General features: G+C 39.6%; 1 protein-coding gene and 1 long non-coding RNA gene across 6 annotated transcripts in view; one reads left to right on the top strand and one right to left on the bottom strand.

The window, feature by feature from the left end:
• TCF20 (transcription factor 20) overlaps positions 1-20,989 on the top strand; it is a 129,525-nt gene that overhangs the window by 89,874 nt on the left and 18,662 nt on the right. The window lies entirely within an intron of this gene.
• LOC106628404 (uncharacterized) lies at positions 7,044-15,651 on the bottom strand. The gene is made up of 2 exons (XR_001331792.1): positions 15,513-15,651; positions 7,044-7,110 (listed from the first exon to the last, which is right to left on the bottom strand). It is a non-coding gene; the product is annotated as an uncharacterized LOC106628404 (long non-coding RNA).

Here is a 20,989-nt window from a genome sequence, read left to right as displayed (position 1 = left end):
GCAGTCCTTACAAAATAAGGTGGATGGAGCAGAGTTGCACAGAGGTCTGTAAGCATTGATTGAAATGTGTGGGTTCAGTATTGATGAATTCACAAATGATACTGATAATTGACTTTCTCCAGGGTGCGAGTATATGATGAGTAAGAAGAAATAGGTAAAATTAAAGCAGGGACAAAGGAAAAACTTGATTCACAACTGCCTGGTTCTGGATGGACACACTCTTCTTGATTTCCCGAGGCAGAAGCTGATGCTTTTAAGCCACTGTTACAGGCCTTTCTTTGCCATCATCAGTATCCTGCATCCCTTTTTTTATGGTTGTCTTTTTTTGTATTGTTCTCTGTCTGGGTCAGACCATGGAAGAAGCATAGAACTACTTTTTCCTGTTGTCTTCAGGTTCTTCCTTTTCTAAACAGTGTTGGGATCTAGTTTTTATCTTATTTCCTCTATATTGTTACATATAGTATGCTTGTTTCCTCCCCATGAGCTTTTTCTCTTCAACTTTGATTCCTGGTTTGTTCTAAATTTTCACTCAACTGTTCTTTGACAGTAATTACATGCTTCTTTGCCCTAACTTGATTTGGCTTGCATTCTTGTTTCTAGTCTCTCATTAAACATAGTCAGTTAATTTCATTTGGTTTTCATTGAGCCATGCCTGCGTGCTTGCTCTGATGCAACTGCTGAATTTCTTATCTCTGATAATTGCAACGTTTCTTTCAGGTTCTCCACCACAATTTGGATTCTTCTCGCAATGTGGCTATGCTTTCATTTGTCTGGTAGCTCACCAGTACTTTGAATTTGTCTCTCTCCAGCCTGGTTTTCCCCTTTTACTGTGTATAGGGTGTGTCTTTCACTTGGGATTCTGGTTTTCCCAATAGCAAATGCCTTCTTTACAAGTTCTTAAACCACTTGAGTTACCCTCCAGTGATCCTTTTTGTGTCCCCATTTGTGCAAAGGACATAAGCCCAGCTGTGCTAAAACGTGCTGAGAGGCTCTAATCAAACTCGTTAAATAATAGCAAGGCATTATCCACATTTTTATATGGGTTTTGCATGTTGTTTGACATCTAGCTCTTTCTCTGCATGGAATCTTCATGACTTTCTGATTGAATATGCTTTGGCTTACCCTTCATCACTTTCTTCCAACTGTTACAATTGTCTCCTCCTTACAAATAAAACATTTTTTTCCTCTTAACTGTTTCATCTGTCCTTACAGCACCTTACATAAATATCTCCTGATCTCCCTTGAACTTTGTGTTCTTTTCCTCTACCCTTCACCTCTTTCCCTTAATCAGTTGCTCAACTCCTCTGTCTTTTCCCTCATAATGCCATTAGATATAAGCGTTTCTCATTTAAAAAAAAAAATTAAAAAAAGTACACAATGCTTGTGGCCTGTCTTGCCTTTGCAACTACTTCTTGATTCCCTTTTTCTTTTTTCATCTCAAAGTTCTTTGAGTGCATTGTCTGGGGCTCTTGTCCTCCACTGTGGTTTCAGTTGTGCTCTACTGCAGTTGTAATCAGTGTTTATTGTGATCTTTTCCCAATTAAGGTTCAGAACGGTGCCTGATTTTCCATTTTTCTGTTGACTACATGGTCACTATCAGCTGTGCTGCTTTTGAAGTGTTGTCCCACTTTTGTTTTCTGCCTGTGTCTTCTGATTCTCTCCTTGCTTTCCATTGTATTCTTCAGAGGCTGTTGTTCATTACTGCATGCTTTTTCTGTGGGGCTTACTGAAGTTTGCTTGTGCTTTTCTTCCCTTTATCCTGGAATACCTTGCTTTTGAGTAGCTTTTGGTAATTCAGTCACTTTCTTCCAGAGTTTGTACAGCTTCCTTTTTTCTCCAGATTCGTGTTCTTCTGGCATAAACTGAAAAATGGTTCTTGAATTCATAGTGAGTTTTCAAAATCTCACTTTAAAACATGGCTTTTAGTCTACATAATCCTTAATCCATTGTCTGTCATTTTGTTCTGATTTTCATGTCACTCATATTCACAATCTCATTTGATTTTAAAATTATTTATTTCTAATCCTTCGTATTTAAGGCTGCAAGAAATACTGCTTACTTTTTTTATATGGTAAGTAATATGTAGTCTTTCAGTCCTTTCCAGTGTTCTGTCTAGGTATGTTTTTAATCTGTTTAGAAGACTGAACTTTCAGAGTCAGGGACCATTGTCTTGTATGTACATTTTGTTTTGTTATCGAATCATAGAATGACTTGAATTGGAAGCGACCTTAAAGATTGAACCCCCTGCTGTGGGTAGGGACACCTCCCACTAGACCGGGCTCCTTAGAGCTGCATCCAGTCTGGCCTTGAACACTTCAAAGAATGGGCTATCAACAACTGCTCCAGATAACTTGTTCCAGTGCCTCACCACCCTCACAGTAAAGAATTTCTTCCTAATATCTAAGTTAAACCTATTCTCAGTTTGAAACCATTCAGCCTTGTCCTGTCACTACATGTTCTTGTAAATAGCCTCTCTCTTGTATGTCCTTTCCAGTTACTGGAAGGCCACAATTAAGTCACCCTGAGGCCTTCTCTTTTCCGGACTGAACAATCCCAGTTCTCTCAGCCTTTCCTTGTAAGGAGAGGTGCTCCATCCCTTTAATCATTTTGGTTGCCTCTTCTGGACTCAGTCTAGCAGATCCATGTTCTTTTTGTTCAGAAGACAACACCCCAGAGCTGGATGCAGCACTGCAGGTGGGGTCTCACCAGAGTGGAGCAGAGGGGCAGAATCCCCTCCTTCATCCTGCTGCCCATGCTGCTTTGGATGCAGCCCAGGATACAATTGGTTTTCTGGGCTGTGAGTGCACATTGCTGGGTCATATCCAGCCTCTTGTCCACCTGCACTCCCAAGTCCTTCTCAGTAGGACTGCTCTTGATCCCTTCATTCCCCAGCTTGTGTTGATACCAGGGATTGCCCCAGCTCAGGTGCAGCACCTTGCACTTGGTCTTATTAAGCCTCATGAAATTCCCATGTGTCCACTTTTGAGTCTGTTCAGATCCCTGTGGATGGCATCCCATCCTTCAGGTGAGTCAAGAGCAGCACTCAGCTTGGTGTTATCTGCAAACTTGCTGAGGGTGCACTTGGTCCCTTCATCTGTGACATTAATGAAGACATTAAATAACACAATTAGTCCCAGTACAGACCCATTAGGGACACCACTGGTCACTGATGCCCATTGGGACTCTGAGCTGTTGATCTCTATCCTCTGAAGCTGACAATCCAACCAATTCCTAACCCATCAAATCCATCACTCTCCAGTTTGGAGAGAAGGGTGTTGTGTGGGACTGTCAAAAGCCTTACATCTCAAAAGCATTACATATGAATTACATCCTCAGCCTTTCCCAGGGAGGAAGGAGTCACTCCATCATAAAAAGCCACTAGGTTAGTCAGACAGGACTTGCCCTTTGGTGAAACCATGCTGGCTGTCCTGAATCACCTCCTTGCCCTCTGTGCCTCAGCATAGCTTCTAGGAGGATCTGTTCCATGATCTTCCCAGGCACAGAGGTGAGGCTGACATGTTGGTAGTTCCCAGGGTTCTCCTTACAGCCCTTTTAAAAGACATATACAGTGTTTCCCTTTTTCCACTCACCTGCGATTTCACCTGACTACCAACTTCCCAAATACCATGGAGCGTGGTTTAGGAATTACATCAGGAAACTCTCAGGAATCTGGGATGCATCTTTTCAGATCCCATAGACTTGTGTACATTCAGGTTCCTCAGGTGTTCATGAATCTGATCTTTGCATAAAGTGGAAGGGACACTTGCCTGTCCCAGTCCCCCTCCTGTCATCTGTCCACTTGAGAGGTGTGGGAAGAGAGGTTGCCATTGAAGACTGAGGCAAAAAAAGTTGCTTAGTTACCTCAGCCTTCTCCTCATCCATTGTTAGCTGTTTGCCAGCATTGTTTATGGTGGGGGGTACACCTTCTTTGTCCTCCCTTTTCTGTCCTTCCTTTTCTGGTTAACCTACCTGTAGAAGCCCTTCCTGTTGTTCCTTGCGTTCCTTTTCAGGTTCAGTTCCAGCTTTGCCTTGGCCTTCCTCAAACCATCCCTGCACAACTGAATTTCATCCCTCTACTCTTCCCACATTACCTGTCCTTGTTTCTATTGCCTGCATCTTTGTTTCTTCCCTTTAGTTTGACCAGGAGTTCTCTAATCAGCCATCCAGTCTCTTGCCTTCCTTGCTCATTTTCTTGCTTCTGGGAATTGCTAGCTCTTGAGCTCTATGGAAGATACCTGTAAAAACTTGCCAGCTCAGTTCTCCTCCTGTGTCCCTGAGGGCAGTCTCCCAGGCTACCCTGTTGACTATCTCCCTTAAGAGCTGGAAGTTTGCTTTCCTGAAGTTCAGGGGCCTGACTTTACTCCTTACCTGACCCCTGTCCCTCAGGGCTGGAAAATCCACTGGTGCATGATTGCTTCAACCCAGGATGCACCTCCCATCTTGACATCCACAATTATTATACTGGTGATCGTGAAATCCAGTATTGGCTTCCCTCTAGTAGGCTATTGCCTGGCTCAAGGAGCTGACCTCCATGCATTGCAGGAGTCTCCTGGACTGCCTGCAACTTGCCTTGGTACTTTCCCAATAGATGTCAAGGTGGCTGAAGTCCCCCAACAGGACTGGAGTGTGTGAGCACGGTGCCTCCTGTAGCTGGGGCAAGAAGGCTTTGTCAATTGGCTCCACTTGGTCTGGCAGCTGTAGGAGACGCCAGCTGCAAGGTTCCTTTTGTTGCCTCAGTGTCTGATTTTTACCCACAGTCTTTCAACCTGCTCATGGCTGTTCTTCAGAGACAGCTCTTCACACTCAGTACACCTCTAGATGTAGAGAGCAACCCCTCCACCTCTCCCTCCTTTCTGTCTCTTCTGAATAGCTCATGGCCATTGATAGTCACACTCCAGTCACACAATTTGTCCCACCAAGTTTCAGTAATGGCATCAGGATCATAACTTTCCAGCATCATGGTGGCTTCTAGCTCCTAGTTATTGCCCATGCTGCATGCTTAGGTGTGTAAAGGCACCTTGGTCGGGTTGCTGGCTGTGTCATCTTCCTGGAGAAACATCCCTTACCTTAATTCCTTTGAGATATTTCCCTGCTGTATCCCTGTTGGCTTCTGTTACTGCGGGAGTCCCTGGCTCACCTCTGTAAGACTCCAAGTGTGGCCAGCACATTTCAGAGTCAAGAGCAGAGTGCCCTCACTAGCACCCTGTCCTCTAACCTTTGCTTCTCATCCCACAGCTTGCCAAGGACAAGCCTAATACTGTCCCCCTCCTGAATCAGACTTTAAAGCTCTGTATTGTGTCTCAAACAAACGCCGTATCCTAACGCGATGCTGGGCTCCTCTGTATAGCATCCATAAGAATAATCCATTTATCACCCCTGTGACAAGCAATGGAAAAGGTTTTCTTCTAGCATTTTTCTTTTCCTATTGTAGCAAGCTGTTGCGCTGGGTTCTCCTCTGGAAGCAGTGTATCCTCATCCTTTCAGCTCACAGAGAGTTACGTGCAGCACTAAGACGGCCATGGGGTATTCAGAGGTGTGCCTGCCAGAAGCCATCCCCAGGCAGTGGAAAGGCTCTGTTGAGCTCAACTCTCCTGCCCTGCTGCCTGAGGAAAGCCTTCTGGCTCACACAGCTGATTTCCTATGCTTGTTGCATATGCTTTTTCTTTACCACCTCTCTGCTTTGCCAAGTGCATTTTCTCTTCTTTCCTCTGACATGCAGTTCGTTGGTGTTGCTGTCATGGAAAAGCAGATGTGCAAATCAAGTAGCTGCTTCCTACCAGGAACAAGTAGAGAGATGTGTGCACAGGCACACAGGATTGTAGCTCTTGGATTTTGTCTTTGGATAAGGAAGGACATTAGCATATGGTGTATAAAGGGTCGTGATCCTGGAAGTGAATAATTCATGTGTGTAACTCATTCTGTGCAAATTAAATACTCCCGTAACTGAAAATTACATGAACGGTCTGTGGTACAGACCGTGGACAGGATAAATATGCACCAATTTAAACTGAATCCATGCCATTAAGTGAGTTGAAATATTTTCTTTAGACATCTGGCTCAGTTGCTGTTTATGCAGCACTCTAGTTTAGAAATAGGAAACTTAAACCTCTAGTTAAAGGCCATTGATGTAGAGGTAGTGATATAAGTAACACATCCTGAGTTTCTTCTTCTCACACGAGCTCTCCTATTTTTCATCACGTGAAAGCTTATTATAGATTTTTTCCCCCTGAACATGTTTCTCTCATTGCTTTCCAGAATCAGAAAATATTTTTTTTGCTAAATTGTTTCTTATATGAATAAATGTCTGTCTTAGTGCAGTTTTTTTGACAACTGCCCCATAGTCAATGTAAAGAAAGGATTTTTATGTATGTGAAGGTGCTCAAAGATCATATTGTACCAGGTGCTCTAGAAGAATTCCTGTGAAGGTGTTATCTTGAAAAGGTTTATCAAACTGTGAAGTGACTCTCCTGAGCTTTGAGCTTTCCTTAAAGTCTATTTTCACCCTGGACTGAAAATGGCGTGTGTTATCTGCTAAGCAGCAATCCAGATGGTTTCCAAAGTGCTAGAAATCTGCCTTTCTTGAAGGCAAAAAGGTGTTCCTTTTACTCTGGTCACTCTTCTATGCTTTTTGATTCTGAGAATGTAATGCAATTAATTGGGCTGCTTCAGATGCAGAGTGACTTAATCCTTCTCCTTATTTTGAGGCTCAAATTAGATACCCCAGCAGATGAACCTAACTGCCAAGGAGTCTCTCATAAACTGTTAATGCATAGTGATGGTGCTGAGTGGCCTTCTTGCAGTTACCTTTTTTGTTCCAATGCTGATGAAATCTTAAACTGAAAAAAATGTCATCTTCTTAGTGCTAGATGATCCTGTTGCTTATAAAATGAATAAAATTTGAATTTCTTTCAAATACTGAAGGTGGCCAGAAAGTTTCCTGTCTTCTCTATTTTTTCACCATTTTTCTAAATGAGAAGTTCATTTCCATGGAAGGTGAAGTATTGGTTACCTTTGAAACTGGAAGAATTATGGAGTCACTTCAGTAGTTGTCAGCAGTTTTAATGTTCAGAAGAATTGATGATCTTTATTCTCAGTATTAAATATATGAAGCTGTAAATGAAGAGAAGAACAATGCAGTGAACATTCTTTGTGTTAAGTTGAATCCAAGATAGTTCAGCCATTGTTTTCTAAAAAGCTATTCACTAGGAGGTGGTATGCTGTTTCTTACAGGGCTTTTTTATAAGACATGTTTTTTCCCAAGGCAGAGGCTCTGGCCTAGCACATGCATTACTTCTGGTTGGGATGGGGTTTTTTTGTTTGTATTTTTTTTTCCTACTTCTACCCCTGCTCTTATCAGAATTGACCTTACTGAAGGTAAATGTAGCTTGTGTTCCTGCTGGGAGTGTTCTGTGAGAGGAAAGCTTGTTTATCCCCCTTTTAAAGATCTCTCTTAAAAGGTCTAAAAGAATGTAATGCTTTTCTCATCAATCTCTGCATCTCTCCCAGCTTGAGAAATCTTTTAATCCTTATACATGGAAAGAAGTCCTTGGAACCTCTTTCCTTTGTTGCTCCTTATTGAAAAGATCATCTTGGGTTTCAGTCAAGTGAACTTTGGAGTAACAAATGGTAAAGGGTGAAACCTGCCCATAATCTGCAGTGTAGTAGAAGGTTCTGTGTTTTCTCTCACCAGTCTGGAATTTTGTCTGTCCAGCTCTCCACGGATTCTAAGTCTGCTCTTTACCCAAAGTGGAGAAATCTACCTGCTTTAAGACTGTTAACAAGCCTGTTTTGAAGGTCTGATAGACTTTAGTGATGAGAAGTTTAGAACCTAAATTCCTGAAGTCTCTTTCTCTTCAGCTTGATGCTAGACATTTGAATTTTTCATGACTGTTGGGCAGTGGCAGTGTTGTGCCTCATGTTGAGTGTGTCTTTGTTAGTTGCAGTGTTGGAGGTAGGTTTATGTGTTACCAATATTTCACAGAGAACAGCTCCTGGTTTTGCACAGGTAAGTTGTTCTTAAGATTCCTGATAGTTAATCTTCCACTATCTTATTTGGAGGAAATTGCCTTTCTATAATACTTGGTTTACTCTGATGCCTTCATAGAACCATTTTCTTTTGTTTACCTATACCATTCTGGACCCTAGCTGTAAACTGGGTGAAGAAAGGTACCTGGAGGGATCACTTGGATTTAAGCTATTTATATTCTAAAATTTGGGAAAGCAAAGCCTAACAAAAAAGCTCCCACATTTTGTAAGTAATTGCTTATAAAAGGTTCCTGGCTGCATAGCTAATCAAGTGGCTAAGCCAGGGAATTGGTATGAACTGGGAAAATTGTGGAAGGTTAGCTACCTTTGGCAAAACAGTTTCTAGCCCCGGAAACCTGACTACTGTAGTACCATACAGTATCAGTTGCTTCTGAATGTCTCATTTGGCACAGGTGGGCTCTCTTATCCCTAAGCCAGACCAGGAGGGAGTTGCTGTCATGAGGAGTGATCCTGCTTTATCCTCTTTGCAAGCTGCTTGCTTCCACTATTTCACTTGCGCTAGATCTACCACCTGTGTATTTGCACAGTGGGTTGAGTTTTAGCCAGCTAATCCATCAGAAGACTAGCTTGGGATGGGGATTCTTTATGCCAGATCAGCCATCTGACTCTGCTTACCCTCTGAACCATGCTTGCTGTATCTGGGAGGGAGTGTCCTTTCCACTGGTAATGATAACCATTAGATCAACTTAGCTGTAACATAAAATTGTGCCCAGGTGCTACCAGCACTTGAAAGGGTTTTACATCTATGGTACTACTATTTTATAGTGTTGGGAGAAGAATGTTAACCTTTTGTTCATAATCTTTCTTCACAGAGAGGAAAAACATGCAGAACCTAGTAATTTTTTTCTCACAACCCCACCCTCACAATGCCCCCGCCTTCCCCCAAAACCAAAGCACAAAACCAAAAAAACCCTCAAGTGAAGTTCTGTATTAGGTCAGGGTTCCACAGAAATAATTATCTGCTGCTTCAAAAATAACATGCCTGACAACACACAGGAACAATTGTATTTCTACACATAGATCTGTATTAGTAAGGACGCATTTCGAGGGTAGGAAGAAGTGACACACTGGAGCTTCTTAATTTTTCACTGTGGGGAAAGGGAAATGAATGGTGGATTTAAAATCACTGCCAGCGGTGGTTGGAAAAGGGGTGTATTGAGAACACTGCTTGTTTTTATCTCTGGAAACAGCTTTTAGTATGCCTTAACCCTTCAAATGAGGATTGCTGCAGAACCTTGAGGCACTTTCTGCAGTTATCCTTAAAGTGGCTGAATTCCTGGTTTTCAGTGACAAACTGTGCCCAAATACCTAGTTGTCAGAGCTGGAAATGTGCACACTAGTGTAATACTTGTTTTCATTCCTCAGGCAATGGCAGCATCTTTAATATTCTTCTGCAGTGTTACAAAAATAAGAAAGCATGAAATTTTGGGTGGAGGAGAAATTCTGAAAGACAGCTGAATGATGAAGTTCAGATTTGGTTTTCTCAGAAAGGCATTGCCATCTGCTGTGCTACTGAAACTCTGTGCTGTCATGACTCCTGGTCTGTAACAGTGTTCCTCCACAGAGAGGAGAGCCTGAGAGGAGCCCCTGTTGTATCCCAGTTCACTGCCTTCCTCTCCTGGGGACCAAGAAGTGTGAATCCCTACTGCTGCAGCACTTGGTAGTTCACAGCAGCTCTGTGCATTGGTGCCACAAGCCTTAAATGCTAAAGAGCTGAGCAGATAATATCCACATGTACATGTCTGATGAAAATGTTTCAATATCTTAAATTATCAGAAGCCAGTAATTACATTTGTGAAATGAAGTTGGTTTTGTTTGGCTTTGTTGTGAGTAGAAGTGTAATAAATTTGGTGCAGCCTATTGGTGATTATGGACTGAAGGTGATAGGAAGCACATTTTAGTTGAGGTCTCAAGCATAAAGATCCCCTCTGTAATGGGGAAGAGAGAAGATGCAGGGAAGTACTTTATGTGCATCTTTACTAGCAGACTCTTTGTCATTAGTTTATCCCAAAGTACAGGCATTATGTCTGTGCTTGCATGTGGTTTTATATTTTACTGTTTGTCTTGCATGTGGAGTGAGGAAAGTGGAAAATAGATTTACTGACAATGGAGTGTTGGGAAAGAATAGGATGTTTACCCACTTACATTAGTTGTAGCCAAGAGCACTGGAAACTTGTACGCAAAAAGCAGCTTGCTCATTCCACAGTTGCCTTTCTGTAAAGCATCAGGGATCCTCATAATCTGTGTACAGTTTTAATTTAAAAATACATTTAAGTAACTTAATTTTGAGGAATCTCTTCCAAATGTGAATGGAGCCTTCTCCGTGCAGGAGATTCCTAGACAAAGCTTTTAGAGCTTTTTGTCTGGCTTACCCAAAAGCTCACACAGTCTTTTTTTTTTGTAAGATTTCAATTGCCTGTTACCATAAGGGTGCCAAACTCTTACTAAATTTTCAATAGTTGAGTGAATGCAATCCATTTATGTGTCATTTTAGCTTAAATCTTTTTAAGCTGTACTGGTAAAAAGCTTGTTAAGATTCCCCAAAATTTTGGAGGATGGTTGTTGTGTTGGTGGTGTTTTGTTAACTTAAAATGACCAATTTTTTAAACTTAGACTAATTCCAGATGGTTGTCACTTCAGCTGTATTCCTTTAGCTTTGTTAGAAGAACACTACTAGAAAATAAGCTTATTCTCCTCTATGCCCCTGCATTTAAAATTATGTATATTTGATTACAGTTGGGCAAAAATGCAGACTTAAAAAGTATTTCTCCTGATTTTTGGGGAAAAAAAATATTTCTTCTTTCATCTGTCCTACTCTGTTTGAAAGGTCAATTTCTTAAGGTAAGAATTCATTACTTTATTTTACATAATATTTAATGGATTATTAGAACTGTGTCCTATCTTTTGTAAGATCTTTTTTAAATAAAAAAAAAATCTACTATTTTTCCATTTTATTTTTAAAATAAGCATTATATTGAATTCCTTGATCACTGAATAAGCAAGAATAATACTTCAGTTATACTAGTGTTCTACCATTCATAATAAAGGAAAGCTCTCCAAGCATGGCAATGCAAATCAAGTTAATAAAAAGTTATCTACACATAAGGCTTTCTGCAGTAGCCAGATTGGAGTAGGAATTCTGCAGGCAAAACTGGGATATTTTTTGGTGGTGGTATGAAATTACTTTAAAATCATGAATTCAAAGGATGGTTTGGTTTGGAAGAGACCTTACAGGAGCACCTTCCATTAGACCAGGTTGCTCAAAGCCACATCCAGCCTGGCCTTGAAGGCTTCCAGGGATGTGGGGCATCCACGGCTTCTCTGTACAGCATTCCAATGCTTCACCCTCACAGTAAAGCATTTCCTCCCAATACCTAATTTAAACCTCTCCTCTTAGTTTAAAACCATTCCCCATTGTTCTGTCGCTATCTGCCCATGTTGAAAGTTGTTCTCCATCATTTTTGTGAGCCACTTTAGGTACTGGAAGGGTCTATAAGGTCTCCCTGAAGCCTTTCCTACAGGCTGAACAACCCCAGCTCTCTCTGTAGCAGAAGAGCTCCTGCCTTCTCATCATCTTTGTGGCTTTGTAGAAAACAGGTTTTAAACTTTCTTCTTTTCAAAAGTAGATTTTCATCTGTCCATTATAAACCTAGTTATATAACCTCAATATATTTTTTAATTAGAGAAATATGTTCTGAAAGAGGTTAGATTAATTTCACTAGATTTAGAAAGATGAGTAAAAATAAAACTGAAGTATGATGAGTATTCATGTAATAATTTTAGAAACTACAGCAAAATTATAACTAGTTTTTTTGCCTTAAAGAATGTTACTCTGCAGAGACAAGAACTGGAGAAAAAAGATCTTTCTGTGCAACACATTATGCCTGAGGTTATGGAAGGAGCCAGAATAGTAGTTTGGGTTCCCTGAATCTGAAACCCATCCTTCTTAGCTAATTTATGCTATGCTGCTCTTACACTGTTGTGCTCTGGCTAGTTTGTCGGCAGAGGAAATATTTTTCAAACAATTTCATGCGCTTAGCTGGACTCTTGTGTATAGGATTGTCTTCATGGACAGAGCACTTTGGCAAAAAGTTATTAATGAGCCTTCATTGTTATGGATTGGATCCCAGCCAGCTGCGTAGTGATTAAAGTTTAATTGCATGATGATTAGTTTTCATTAGTAAGCAATTAGCATTTAACAGCAGTCTTGTATTGCTAAAGCTATGGGCGAACATAAGTGGCTAGAGCCACGTTGAGGGAGAAGGTCTGTAGCTGGAGATGTGGGCACAGAGCTGTTTGGAATATGGGAATAAGAATTCTGAGGTTAGTTGACCTCATCAGCTTGTTCCTACTGCAGCATTAAGCCAGGAGGGTGGATGGGAGAGGGAAATGGAGCTAATGTCCAGAAGAGCACAACCTGCACATCAGACACAGAGACTGGCTGAGTGGATTAGCTCATGAGTTAAGAAAAATGATCATCATCCTGAAAAGGCCCTTTGAAGTTCTGAGCTGCTCTCACAGTAACATTGGTTTTCATAGACTTATCCCTCTCTTTGCCACAACTACAACTCCTTTTTCAGAATTCTCCTCTGAATTGGTGAAATTCCCATTTTTGATAGGAGAGCCCATGATTGCTTTGTGCCACTGTGGGGTAAATTAGAATGAGTGCAGGGCAAGGGCTGGGAGAAGTGAAATGGATGAGGGCAGAGGGAAGTAGGAGTGTAGCAAAAGGTCAAGGCTTCTTCACTGTTAGAGGTACAGAAGAGTGAAGAGTACCCCATGTAAACCATTTCTGCTTCACTGGAGGAATCTGTTGTGAAGATGAAATACGATGGTGATTTCATCCAGGCTAAATTAAGATTGTTAGAAGCCATTCTTCTTGTCCACACCCCCCCCTTCTGCCAGCAGTAGTGTGCTGCGACTGAACCAAATTAGGTAGCTGATCTAGCCAGAAAATCCCTCCCTCACCCCATTTCCATTTTAATCAGGCTAATTTTTTGGCTAGACTAGCTTTCTTGACTTGCAGTAAAGAATGTGTGAATACTGATACAGAGAAATGCTAGGCATAGGAGGGGGCTGCAGGCTGTGCAAGAACAAACTCGAGTCTTAAAATGGTTTGGAAGTCTGGTCAAGATCATGACTTCAGATGGAAATTTCTTCCAGAATGATACTATTAATTATACAAAGTAGTAAATAATAAAAAAACAACCAAACAAACAAAAAACCAACAACCAAAAAAACCCAGTTTAAAGTTTGTCTAAGGTGGCTCTCAAATGTATATATTTATTACTGATGTCAAGTACAGCCATCTCATTGCCTAGACATAGGAAAAAATAAGGGTATTTCTTTATTATGAAGATCTCATGATGCAGAAGCACTGGGGAGTTGTTGCTTCCTCCCCTCCCCCAGCCTAACTTGCCAGCTGGAGCGGCCTAAAACAGACATTTTCTTCCAGTTAAAAGTTCGCAAGTGGCTACAGTTTCTTCTGAGAAATCCTGACACTGCTCAGTGTGTGACTTAAATGGTGTAGATCTACTTAAGTTGTCTTCAGACTTGCCGTAGGAGGAGAAATATCAGTGTAGGGCCTGGCCTGTAATTCCAGCCCAAGGCACAAGACAGTGCTGAGTGGCAAAGCCTTCCCAGGGCTCTGGGTGTTGCAGCTGCGCTGTTTGTCACCCAACACCTGAGCTACTGCTGGCAAAAATAGATTGCATAAGCCTTCCTGAGGTCTGGCTCCAGAAGTGATTGTAGCATAAGTACAGTCAGATCTTACTTCAGCCAGCTGATTGTTGTCTGGGTCATAAGCTTAACTTTTGTTAGAGAAAATATCTAAAGTTGATGTTAAAATCTGGTTATGCAGTCTTCATTTACTAGTGATTCCCCCCCCTCCCCCCATTTCTAGCTTCTTGCATGTTTTCTTTTGATTTATGCTTAGAACTAGGAGACTTAACTCAGCTGTATTTCTTTTTCTCATGGCTACTCATTTCATAGCATGGTTTTGTTGTTACTTTGCCCTAGACTGCTGTTAATTACAGCTTTTCTTGTGCCTCCAGCTCCTTTATTCTTACAGAGAACTCACACTTGCTAAGTTTCACAAAGTTATTGATGATTAAAGGCGACTGACCAGCTTCATAAAAGACTTACTGTTAGGGGAGGGGAAGGAGGAGGAGGGTATCCTAGCATGAATCTCTGAAATGGGGACTTTCACTGAGGGCTACTGCTGCTCAATGTGAAGCTTAAAAGGAAAATAAAAAAGTGGGTGGGGATGGGAGGGAAAAGCAAGTTCATGTACTGGAGTTCAGGTATGAGAGCTGTGAACTTTTCTGACTTTGTGCCTTTGCTGTCAGAAATTGTCTGCATGGCCTTTGACAAGTCATCTAATTATTCTGTAAAGTAGGCTTTAAGACCACTTATTTTGTGCCCATTAAGACAAATTTGTAGGGTGCTTTCAAAGTGTACACTATGTGTTTAAGTTGTCAGATGTTCTCAATTAAATTGGAAGATTAGGGAGTTGATACAAGGTTTTATGGTTTAGTTGCATAGATGTAATGGCAGGAGGATAAATTTAAAGATTGCTCATGTATCATTTTGAGTCAGGTCCAAAAAGATAACAAAAATGTTCTGTAATGTGTTCATTTGCTGTTAGCTTTCTCTTTTCTTGTTAAAAGTTAAAATGGTGAAAATACTAGTAGCAATGTACTTGTCCCACATGTAAATTCATTGTTATATTTAATTGTTAAGATTTTTTTTGGGGAATAACTCTCCAAGTTAAATTCAATCACTAAAATTTCAGAGTTGACATGGTTCATAACTGATGCTTTCCAGAAAACCAACATTATTATTTTGTTTAATGTCAGCTTTAGGAAATTGTTTAGAAAATTCCAATACTTACGTTATAGGTACATAAAACTCTTTTACAAGGTTTTTATGAAGTCTTAAGTCCTATACTTAAATTTAATTATTCTCTGTTTGAAGTGTTACAGTTTATCGTTGGAAGGTATAAGGATTCTTTAGTGATTATATGGTACCGCTCTTCTAAGCAGAAACTTTCAGAGGCAGTTCCTAGGGAGCAGGAGTTATGAATAGGTACCAATAAATTCAGTCTCCTGGACAAATAGCTACAAGGGTAATGCCAAAAGAAGAATTGTTTATTCTGAAGCTGTCTTAACAAAGAAGACTTTCATGTTGACTTACTCTTCTGCTTTTGGGTTAGAGTCTTCAGAAGATGAAGGAATAAGTAAGAAGAGGGCGTGTTTATGTAAAATAGAAAAAAACCAAAACAAAATTGCCTGTATCCTTTGATTTCTACCTCAGGTGAAAAAAGCCCATTAATATTTCTCTTTGATCTTGTCCAGTGATTTATTTCTAGTAATCTATGGCTCATCCCAACCCTTTTTTCATAGCATAGATTGATCCAGATTTATAAAACTGAAGGTGTGGCTTGCAAATAATATTATTGCCTTTACCATGATTCAGCAGTGTTCTGAGTCCAGAAGATCTTCATTAGTCCTTTCCCTTCAGCTCTCAGGAGAACCCCATCTAATCCTTAGATGGAGGAAGCTCTTCTGTCAGGAGAACCACATTATTATGTCTGTCCTTTAAAGAAACGACTGACACTACCTCAGCTGCTGTGTAATATCCAGCTGGAATGCTATCCGGGCTTGGACTGCTGCTATTTATATTTTCTGCCTCTTCTAAACTAATGCTAGCTCATACCATGTTTTCCTGTGTCCTGTCTGTGACAAGCCTGCAGCCACTACATGTTCTTGTATAAATTCAGTTTGGAATTCATAAACAGTGCCTATTATTGCAATGTGCAGTTTAAGCAGCACATTTATTATTATGGTTTGTAGGATTGTTTTTTCCTGATGATTGTTGAAAAATGAAATAACGTATTCCTCTCTAAACCCATTCACATTTTTGTGGCCAGCGACTATTACTTTACATAGAGCACTTTCTGTGTATCTGAGGACATTTCATCAATATGTGCTAATTGTCTACTTTTCCTCAACTGTGATTGATGATTTATTGCTGTGGTTCATAAGACTGTAAATTTTTTTTTTTATGCTGATATGTTACTTGACAGCTTATTACTAAAGAGAGATCCAATGGCTTGCAAGCATTTTTCTTTCTGCAAGCATTGCACCTTTACTTCTCTTGGATTCATCTTCTGCTGCTTTTCCTCAGTGGTAGCAACAGCTACCAGGACCTCAGGAATACTGGTGTGCACTTTATTACTCCTTGTTGGAGCTCTGCTGCCAGCCACTGCTTCTGCAACTTTCTGGGGGAGCTGTTTTCTTTCTTTAATGGTTTTCAGTAGTTTTCTTTGCTACCTTTTTTCTAGAGACAAGTTATTTATTTTCCAGTAATGTAAACATTGTACTTTTTTCACCTATCCTTGCAGCTAAATGTATTTTGACTGTTCAGGAGTGGTTCTTCAGACCTCAGTTTAAGAATTGGTATTCTTAGTAAAGTGCAATTTGGATGGAATGCTGTCACAAACGTTTGTTGTTTTAAACGGTCATTTTCACATTCCTACTTCTTTCACATTCATCTCCCCACCTCCTGTTTTCTTACACTTCAAACATAAGGTGCTCGTCATTATTTCAATCTGCCTTTTTCCTGCTGCTTTTTCTTCTTTCAGTTTCAAGAACTTAAGATTTGCTTCCAATCAGTACACCCTGGCTAATTTTATAATTTCCTAAATTAAGTGCTTCACTTTGAAAACTCTGCACATTTACCTTTGTTTTTTTTTTCATTTGAAGAAACTGCATTTCTTCAAAGCCCTTCTTGTCTGGGATTTGTGCTGAATAATTGGATATGCTTAGCCTGCTGCTGAGATGGACTCTGCCCAACGCTGCTGGCTCAGTCTCCCCGTTCCTATTTCATCCCATTGCATCCACCAACGCTTTGTTCTCTTTTACCGAAGTGTCTCGCACAGTGGGGCTCAGTTTATGATGAAGGCTTGCAAGGATTATTACAAGTAATGACAAATGGTGTATTTCTGTCCAGTGTTACAAGTCTTTGAGTCTTTGACGGGTGGGTTTGTGCTGCACCCATTTTCCTGTCAGGTTGCACAGATATGGAATATCTTGTCAAAATATTTTCCATTTAGAGTTTGCTTTTATCAAACATATTTCCTAATTTTTAAGCCTTTATGAAGATTTTGTTTCTGTTGTATCTACTGCTCCTAATAACATAGTGATTGTGTCTTTAATGAACCAATCTTTTTTTTTTTTTTTGAGCCTTTTAGTAAATACTCAGCATCATCTCTTCTTTCATTAGACAAAAGCTGGTTCTGTTATGCAGTTTGCCTCTTGAAAACCTTGAATTTGTGTTTTGTAGTTTATGTCAGGTTTTTTCTTTTTTTATATCACTCCAGACATTGATACTCAAAGCTGTTGCTTTTTTGCTAATTAATTTATCCAAAATCTCTTCAATTATGATGGCAATGTTGTTTTATTTTAAGGTAACTGCACTTTGTTATTTTATACTGTACTTGGTAGGCCTTGCACTAAATAGAAATTCACAATATTTTTGGATATTTCCTGTAATCATTATCCAAGATGGCTGGGAAATAAATCTAGTACTGGTAGAAAAATCCAACTGGAGTAAATGCTCTCTTGCTGATTGTGCTGTTCCCACAACTCCATGTGTCCTTATCACATAATCACTGCTTGAAAATTTGAATTTCTTTTTCCTCTTTTAAGTCTGCTTTTCTATCTTTCAGACCTTTTTGTAACTAAATTGCACTTATTGTTGCATGTTTAATTCCCCAAATGAGCAGTCAAGATAATATAAACTATAAATTTTTCTGCTACACATGCATACTTCGGCAAATTCAAATCCCTGTACTTACAAGTGGTTTTCTGAAATGTTTCTCTCATTCAGGGTGGCTCTTTGCATCAAAGGAAACATGATTTACAAATTGCTTGGCTTCTTGGACTTGGTAGTCTATGTACTATTTTAATATTCCTTTTAAAATATAAAATGGCTACGTAGGTATATACTTAGCCTGTTTAACTGAAATTAAATTTGCTTTTGTAGCACCATTTAAAATTACCAGTTTTGTTAATTTTGCTGAATCTGTTTAGTTTGCCCTGGTTGACTCCTGAAGGACCTAATCTCTATTCTGGTTCAGTTACACTGGGTCTTTATTTCATTTGGGTTTTTTCTCCTTCCATTGTGTGGAAGAGGCAGGAAGGGTTCATCCCCCTCCAAGTCTTACTTCAGAGACTTCAGCAGTCTCATGTATTCATGCACATGTAAGCCTTTGATCACTCCACCAAGTGAACAAAACAGGCTTGTAAGGAGTAGTGAACATGAATTTATCACTTAGGTTGAATTTCAGTCTTTTATAAAATGTTACAGTTTATCTCAGCCTTTCTGTTCGGGAGGTAAAACTGAAGAGTCTTAAAAACTTGTAACCGTACAGTATTTATTTGGTGCCTGTGTTCTTGTTGATAGTCATGGGGGGTTTTTGTTGTTCATTGTGGAATTTCACAATCACATCTCTTGGTCTTCACAAGAACTGGCTTTCCAGACAGGTGCAAAAGTACCTTTTGTTGTGGTGTCCTTTCTTCAGCAATGGCCGTATATTTACCACTTCACTGCATGTCTTCAGAGATTTGTAGTAAATGAGGCATGTGCAGAATGATAGTTGCATATTTTCTCCCTCCCTCCAGCAACCACAGCTTTTGAGTTGTAGCTTTTGTATCCCTGTGTTTGCCAGGCAGAGGCATACCTATTCTTGGTGAACTTGTCTAATCTGTTTTTGAACTTGCTTATCTTTTTGCCAGTGCAGCATTCTTTGGCAATGATTTTTAGTTACTTGAGTGAAGAAAAAAAAAAGCAGGTTTAAGTTGCATTTAAACCTGCTCTTCCTTCTTGGAAATGGCTAAGAGTCATTCCCTTATGTGCATCATACTGGATTTTGTAGGTTTCAATCACCCTTCAGTTCCCTCTTTTTTGGAAAATACTTAGACTTCTCTTATATACAAATTCTTTACATTCCTAGTTATATCTGTGGTCTGTCCATTTTTGTTTCTGATCAGTCCTCCTTTCTTAAGAGGATCATCAGAACCACACACAATATTATGATGTCAGGCGACTACAGGAGTAACAGGCAGACATAATGAACATTTGAGTTTCATTATGGATTTCTTGATAACTTTTTATGTTTTGGCTGTCCTTTTTTGTGCTTGCAGGGACTGTATGATGTTTCTGTCTAGGATGACTACTAATACCTTCCTATGAGTAGTAAAAGCTAATTTACAATCTGTCATCATGTATATGCATAGGTGAAAATATTTTTACCACATACATCACTTTGCACTTAACAGTAGTAATTTTCATCTCCATTTTATCATAGTTATCCACGGTTGTGAGATGGTTTTGCAGCTTTTTACTATCAGTTTGAGGTCTGGCTGCCCTGGATAATTTTACAGACTTCACAATATTTTGCATCTTATTGTTCACCCCCCTTTTTGAGAGTCTCTGTAAGTGCAGTTGAATAGCTTAAGTGTGTATAGGACTTTAAAATCATTTCTGGCAAACCATTCTTTGTTAAAACTAAATACTTATTTCTGTTTTTGTTGCTTTCTATTTTTCCTTCTAGTTGAGTGTAATAAAATGCTCTGCTCTTAATTTCAAGTGCTTCTGTTCTAGTGTAATCAATTTCATATGTATTGAATAGGATTTTCCATTTTTAAGACATTTTCCAGCTCTTGGATTTCTTGTGGTTTTTTTTTCCTATGCCATCCATTTTGAGCTGCAGCTTCCCTTTGTGCTTCAGCAGCCTGTGCAGCACTGCAGTTCTAACTTTTCATTATGTTTCCCAATGCAGCTTTATTAGTATGGCATCCTTCAGATCATTGATTTGTCTGTTTGCTGAAATCTTGGAATCTAAATTTGTCCATAGTTTCTTAACTTGGAGACAACTGTCCAGTTTTACTTCTGGACTGTTATCCTTTATTATTTATTTGATTTGCTTGCTACAGGCGTGTATCATCATTGGCAAGAGATGGCTTTTTATAATGCAAGTTTTAAAGATTTTTATCTTTTTAATTGTGGAGTTCATTTTACTGATATACTGTGCCTGGTTTTTTTGATAATTTAAAATTGTTTGTCAGGAAATGTAAACTAATAGTTCTGTGTCCTTCGGTACTGGTGGTTATCTCTAGCCCCAGTCACATAAACAATTTTTTTCATTAACCAGTATCTGCACATCAGAGTGGAAGTACTCTTTTCCTCTCCTGTTTCCTAAAAATGTCTCCCCGCCTTGCTTTTTTCATCTTGGTCCTTTTTTGCAGAAGTCTTTCAAAATCACTTATATCTTTCTCCTGTAGTAAGCAGTATATATATGTGTATATATACACACACAGAAACACTCTTATTTATTTTTATTTTTTCTTATAGCTTTTTGGAATAAGTTGACTCTCTACATCCCACTTTCCAGGAAAGAGAATGTGGCTGCCTGCTGTTTCTGTTGCCCTTTCGCCTGGATATTAAATCCAAGCCTCTGCCGAGCCTGCCAACTGTTTAATCAGAAATAGTCAGAAGGCCCTCCTTCCTAATATTGCAGCTGACTGTGAAGTCTTCATTATCTTACATCTGCATTTGTGCAATGCAATTATACAGAAGCAATTATTTTCCTAAAAAGCTTGTAATTTAAACAGGGGAAGGAGAGAGTATGAAAAATGAACATAGCATCTAAAGCAAAGACTTGTACCTGTATAATTAATGCCACGTATATTTCAGTTTTTACTTGCTTTGCTTTGTTAGTAACCTTCAGCTGTTGCTTTCCGTTTTACTCCTTTTATACATTCCTGACACTGGTATGTGAGAAGGGACAAAACGAGGAGATGCCTAGAAAGCAAAGCAAAGGAAAAAGAAAACAGACCAAAGGAAAAACTGGTCATTGGAAGAGAGGAAGTCAAGAGGT

This window comes from Pseudopodoces humilis, chromosome 5 (assembly GCF_049639895.1).
Source record: "Pseudopodoces humilis isolate 2021_Gansu_Grassland_sample_001 chromosome 5, ASM4963989v1, whole genome shotgun sequence".
Lineage (NCBI taxonomy): Eukaryota > Metazoa > Chordata > Aves > Passeriformes > Paridae > Pseudopodoces > Pseudopodoces humilis.
The sequence above is the reverse complement of the archived record's forward strand: the minus strand, read 5'-3'. Positions and strand labels throughout refer to the sequence as shown.